The sequence below is a fragment of the Leuresthes tenuis genome, unplaced genomic scaffold, assembly GCF_036924035.1.
Source record: "Leuresthes tenuis unplaced genomic scaffold, fLeuTen1.0.hap1 SCAF_6, whole genome shotgun sequence".
Classification (NCBI taxonomy): domain Eukaryota; kingdom Metazoa; phylum Chordata; class Actinopteri; order Atheriniformes; family Atherinopsidae; genus Leuresthes; species Leuresthes tenuis.
Window position 1 is genome coordinate 29781833 of NW_027325360.1, and position 6616 is coordinate 29788448.

Consider the following 6616-nt stretch of genomic DNA (forward strand, 5'->3'; position numbering starts at 1 on the left):
GAAATTCTCACCCACTCTCATCCGAAGACCTCTCCTCCCGCTTTTGTTAATATATAGTCGGGCATTCGAACCTTTTCTTATCCGCTTTTTACAAATTATGGTCGAACATTCACACCTACTTGCAGCTGAATACTTCCGCTCCACCTTTTAGGTATGTATGGTTGGCATTTGCACCTCTTTTTATACTGATTGCTGAAGATTAAGTTGTTCTTTCTCAAACTACAAATTTTTTTTAATTGTTGAAACTTGATTTGAAGTGGATAAATAAGGAGGACAAACAGTTTTAAGTCAGGCTGATAGAAGGAATTAATTTTATAGCAAAATCTGTATTTCGTCATATGTCGAGAGATGCTTATTGCTGAAGAAGTTCTTTCTCATTCTACAAAGTACAACGTTGTTTATCGTTGAAACTTGATTAGACATGAATAAATATGAAGGACAAAGCAGTCTTAACTTGGTTTGAGTTAATGAATTCGTTTTATAGGAGAATCCGAATTCGTGCATAACTCATAAAATAGAGCTTATTTTCGGATTCCTGAAGAATGAGTCTGGTTCTTTCTCATAATACAAAGTTTGTTGTTGAAACTTCATCAGAAGTGAAGAAATAAATGAATGCCTATCAACAAATGTGGGATCTAAACTCTAGTGCTTCCTCTAAAATAATTTCCTTTCTCAATTTAGAAATGTGTGTGTGTAAGTCACAACACCCGTGACACCAAAACGGCTTTCTTTTCTCTACACTCTGCACTATGAGCACACACACCAAATCAGAAAGGCTTTTTTCTCTCTTTTCTACATTATGGCACAAAACCGCTCTCTCTCTTTTTTTTTTTTTATCGTGTGCCAGGGCGTTGTCTCACGTATTAGATTATGCTTAAGATACGAATGGGTTTATCAGTCACATCAGAATCCATACATGCTGATCCTCCCGTAATAAAATGGTCGGATCTTATCAAACACACTTTGTTTCTTGTGACAATCAAGTCAGCGAAACAGCGTATACACGTGAAGACACTGAATCAAGTTTGCCACAAGAACTCATAAGTTTGGCAGTATTGCTCTGCCGTCAGCAATCATACACCCATTTTATTTTCGTGAGACATGTGCAAGCACCTGTTCATCTACTGTTCTATCACTATGAATTAGTGATCTATTATCAATAAGGATACTTCTACAACTACTATCAAAGTATGTCCGGACTTCTTATGTTGTCAGTTGCTATATATGAATAAGTGGGTAGCTACTGACAAGCATTAAGCATGTCACACAGCCCAAACATATAACATTTCAGGACACACCACACAGTTAACAACCACAGTGAAGCGTGTCAAAGCCCAAACATGTAACATTCAACAGGACACTTACACAACTCCCGGTAATATAATAGAAACAACTCATTAGTGCTGCTCTCCACGGAAGTCTTTAGTAAAAGGCGAAAGACTTGTATGTTATGAAGAGAAACCAGAGTACGATTATCCGTCACTGCGGGAGCAGGGCATCAGGCTAGTTGGTATAGCCACCTTCCCCATGGTGAGCTTTGCTTGGTTGAGACGCTTGCCCCCCCCCCCCCCCCCCCCCCCCCCTTGCTCCTCGGCTGACCAAGTAGGAACAATCGGGCCCTATTCGATGGCTGCCTTGTCTTTTACTCTATGCAAAAGACAAGGCAGCAACAAAAACACCACGAGAATCCCGTATTGAGGCTTTGTTCTGACCGCTCATTCGGTGTCGCGTTTCTTTCAAGCAATTCTCCCGGTTAGCCGACACTCGGCTCGCTCCCATAGCCGTGTTAAAGTCTACTTCGCATTCACTCTCTTTTCTCTGCAGACTCTTGGGATTTTATCTATAAAATGAATTCCTTCACTCAAACTATGTTAAAACTGCTTTGTCGTTCATATTTACCATGTCTAGAAAGATTTAAACAAAAAAAACAACGTTGTACTTTGCAGTAAAAGAAAGAGCAAATCTAAAGTTTCAGGAATCCGAGAATAAGCTTACTTTCATGAGTGCTTCACGATTTCGGATTTTGCTATAAAATGAATTCCTTCACTCAAACTAAATTAAAACTGCTAAACCGCTAATCTGTTACATGTAAGGCAGATGTCAAATTCACCGAAATAGGATCTAAGGGTATTCGGCCAATCGAGCTGTAGCAGCTTCGGTAAAAGAGTATAAGTTGAAGAGTTTGTGAATAAAGGTGTGCGCACACATAGTGAGCTGTAGGAAAATAGGCAGGGAGCAATGCCGGCTGGGGTATATGTTCTTGTATGTTGTCTGACTGTTTGATTTGAATGTGTTGTGTAAGTGTCCTGTTGAATGTTTGGGCTTTGACACTTCACTGTGGTTGTTAACTGTGTGGTGTGTCCTGAAATGTTATATGTTTGGGCTGTGTGACATGCTTAATGCTTGTCAGTAGCTACCCACTTATTCATATATAGCAACTGACAACATAAGAAGTCTGGACATACTTTGATAGTAGTTGTAGAAGTATCCTTATTGATAATAGATAAACTAATTCATAGTGATAGAACAGTAGATGAACAGGTGCCTGCACGTCTCACGAAAATAAAATGGGTGTATGATTGCTGACGGCAGAGCAATACTGCCAAACTTATGTTTAAATAAGAGAAAGGGTTAGGGTTAATAGAAAAGGTTAAGTTGTAGAAGCGGTCAGCATTTTAACAGCTTCAAAGACCGGTCCCTGTAAGGTAAAGATGGGAAAATAATTAGATGTGTGGGGTGGGGTATTGTTCGACCCCCAGGTTTGAGGGCCAATGGGTGGACAGGGGAGGTGTTTCGAGTAAAGGATAAAAACCCTGAGACAGTCAGTGTGTAGAGAACGACTTTGGGGTGAAATATAGCTGATTCAAGATGCCGAGGACAAGAAGCAGAGTGAGTGTAGAGGATAAATCTACGCAGGCCCCGGAGAGGACGTGTGCTCTGCGGTCTCTCATTTGTGAGACTCCGGTAACGATAATTGAAGATCAGCCCTTGGTACCTAATGCTCCCAAGAAAAGGATGGTGTTTCTGTGCAGAACGCAGCAACCGCCGCCCGTGTCTCTACGGGAAGAATGGTCACTGGAGCCTTATGGACTGCGGGGAAGATGGGGCTATGTGTTCATGTATGAAACAGGTGACCTCTGTCTGTATCAGCTTGACGAGGGTGGTGAGAAGCCGGGACCTCTGACCACTGTGGGTATGCTAACTTCCAACGACTGGGGAGTGTTGAAACTAGCGATACCGCGTCATAGAGAAGGAGGCATGGGCTCGGCTGAGGAGGTGTTAACAGTGAAAGAAGAACCCGAAGAAATCCCGGCAACGTCTGCAGCCAAACGGCCGAGACTGGAGAGTCCGAGACTGAGGAATCCTCTGGATGATGCTGAGCTGGCCAAAACAAGGATGGTTTTCACTGCTGTGTGGCAATCGAAAACAGGCGTTACAGGCCGTTGGTTCTTCCGTGCAAGCCACCGGAAATCTAATGAGAATGAAGACGGGGATCTTTTTGTTCTTGAGTGCTATAACTCTGACTGTGGTGTGTTTAGGACGCTGTTAGCAATACCTCATGCAGCCTGGGTGGAGAAGATGAATGATATAGCGGATCGAGTTTCCACGCTGTTCCGCAGTTGCCAGAACTGGGGTGAGATTCTAGCAGTCAAGAAAACCCTGGCTGTGTAGACCTCCCTCCGCTGAGAACCCTCCTCCTCAACCTCAATAACCACACCCCCTTCAGGTTTATAAGGACACACTCCAGCACAGGTCATACACCGATCAACACGAGGAACAGGATGAGAACTAGCGTCCAGAAGACATACAGGGAGTCCTTCTTCAACATCCACATCACCGCAGTTTGGATCACCAGACAGCGACAGATACTACCTGGAGCCGTATCACCCTCCTTCACCAGCGACTTCGTCTGAGTCTTTCTTCTCCTCCAACTCCTCCTCTTCTCTCGAGATCGAGTTCTCAAACTCGGCGCCTGATGACCGCTGCTTAACGCTCTACCCGATAGGATCCACCGTGGCCGTAACAACGGAGGAAGCTAAATCTAACGAAATGGAGGACTCTCAGCTTCCACCAGGCCAGGGGTCCCCTGCACACACTCAGGATGCCGGAGGAGAGGGTGAGGACGAGTTTGATGGATGGGTCCCCTCAGGTTTCATCAAAGTTGTGAAAACTGCAGTGATACACCTCTTGAACGAGACCATCAAAAAATTTATGATTGAATCATGCTACGGGTGTAGTGTCGATCACCCTAGTTTAGGCCAACATCAGTGCAAGGATGTCCTCGAGGACGACTTTTTTCATGACCATTACTACACTCTGATGCGGAGACTTTATAATCAACGATTCGTTGCTTCCATTCAACATCTTCTAACTGCGCGTAACATTTGTGAAGATGATGCCAGAGTCAGGGCTGTGGCAGAAGCTTACTTGTACGAACTAACTCTGGTGAAACAAATCAACACTTCTATACACGATATGTACGAGCAGTTGATTGGAGATGATGTAAAGAAATTGCAGCAGCTTCAAACCATGACAAAGTTCTGGGAGGGTTAAAAGAGGGGTGTTACATTCCTTCTTTCCATCAGCCGGATGTGTTTAGACTAATATTGTATTCGTGTGATGTTTTTATAACATTTAACTTTTCTTAAATCCTATATTACTAGCATTCCTGCTTTTTGTGATCATTTGTATGTGTGTGTGTGTGTGTGTGTATTATTACACATTAGAGAAAAAATAAAAGGTTGAAATATACTTGCGTTTTGTGTTTTCTGTCATTACAAGCCAGAGTTTGTATAAGGTGAGATGGCTGAAACGAGATTAATGAAAAAGGTTTTCTACGATCCTATCCACCCTGGTAGTTTTGGGGGAGTAGAGAGGTTGCGTAAAGCTGTACAGGACGAAACGGGTAAGAAAGTCGCGTGCGAAAAAGTGCAAGACTTCTTATCAGAGCAAGATGCATATACTCTACATAAACCTGCAAGAATACATTTTCCGAGAAACAGAGTTTTTGTCACCAGCCCCTTAAAACAATTCCAAGCAGATCTCTGCGACATGCAGGCCTTGGCTGAGTACAATGACGGGTATAATTATCTATTAACCGTCATTGACGTGTTTTCAAAAAAGGCTTACGTTCGCACTATGAAGAGAAAAACAGCCGCAGAGGTCGTAAAGGCTTTTGAATCTGTTTTTAGAGAAAGCGAGACCCCTAAAAAACTTCAAACTGATGCCGGGAAAGAATTTTTTAACAAAAAATTTAAGGCATTATTAGAGAACCACAGAGTTGTGCATTTTGCTACTCCGAGCGAGGTAAAGGCATCTGTGATTGAGAGGTTTAACCGCACGTTAAAAACCAGGATGTGGAGATATTTTACTGCTAATAACACACGTCGATACGTCGACGTCCTGCAGGATCTCGTGGAAAGTTACAACCACAGTTACCACACGAGCATCAAAATGAAGCCTGTAGAAGTGACTCTAGAAAACACCTTTAAAGTTTTTCAGAACCTGTACGGCTCTGCACGCGATCGATGCTGCAAGGACTCAAGGATAAAGTTTAAAAAAGGAGATCTTGTAAGAATATCTAAACTGCGAGGTGTGTTTGACAAGAAATATGAACAAAGTTTTACAGACGAAGTGTTTACAGTGACCGAGCAGCTTGCACGATCTCCCCCTGTGTACAAACTCAAAGATTTTGATGGAGAAGCTATTGAAGGTTCATTTTACGCGGAGGAGATTCAAAAAGTTAAACTGAATAAAGACAAGATGTATCAAGTGGAGAAGATATTAAAACGACGCAACATCAGGGGTGTAAAACAGGTTTTTGTCCTTTGGAAAAACTGGCCTGAGAAATTCAACAGCTGGGTCAGAGCCAGTGACCTTCACGAGGTATAAAGGGGGCCATCGCTACTCCTAGCCCGCTACATTACACCATGAACCGAACGGTGGAGGATGAGGGGTTTTATATCACCCTGCCCTCCAACGCTAGTCTCAACGTCTTTAAGAATAATACCAGTTCCAGTTTCCGCGTGGATTTAGCCCAGCATATCGATTTGGAAGGTTCGTGGCAGGTTGCCTTGACGGAGATTTCTTATCCGTACACATGGCATAACGCCCCCAAGGACCAGGCTTTTTTTGAATGGAGGAAAGCGGGGCTGGAAAATTTCTACCGCCACAATATAGGATGGGGACATTTCAAGGATTTGAATCAGCTCAAAGCCGAGATTGAGGGTCACCTTAGAAAAATAGGTTCTGATATTTATTTAGTCGTGAACACGGTGGAAAATAGACTCGTGTATCAGGCAGGTGGCCAGTACCACCTGCGTTTTTATCCACCACTGAGCTACATGCTAGGTGTGGAGCCTGGCAAATGGATCGTGTTTGATAAAAGGAGTGCCCCTTACCCGATGGATTTAAAAGCAGGTTTCTACCAGCTTTACTGTTACAGCGATGTGGTTGCTCCTCAGATAGTCGGCGATGCTTATGCCCCGCTCTTGCGAACAGCTAGAGTAGAGGGTAAGTTTGGCGATATAATTACGCATACTTTTAACCCGGTCAACTATCTACCTGTAGCAAAGAGGCATATTGAAAACATCCACATAGAGATTAAAACGGATCA

The 6616-nt window shown here is 43.2% G+C and overlaps 1 non-coding gene across 1 annotated transcript; it reads right to left on the reverse strand.

The window, feature by feature from the left end:
- Positions 1-1354: 1354 nt before the first annotated feature.
- On the reverse strand, positions 1355-1470 carry LOC140310804 (U5 spliceosomal RNA). Its single transcript, XR_011916840.1, has one exon. It is a non-coding gene; the product is annotated as a U5 spliceosomal RNA (small nuclear RNA).
- Between the last annotated feature and the right edge of the window lie 5146 nt (positions 1471-6616).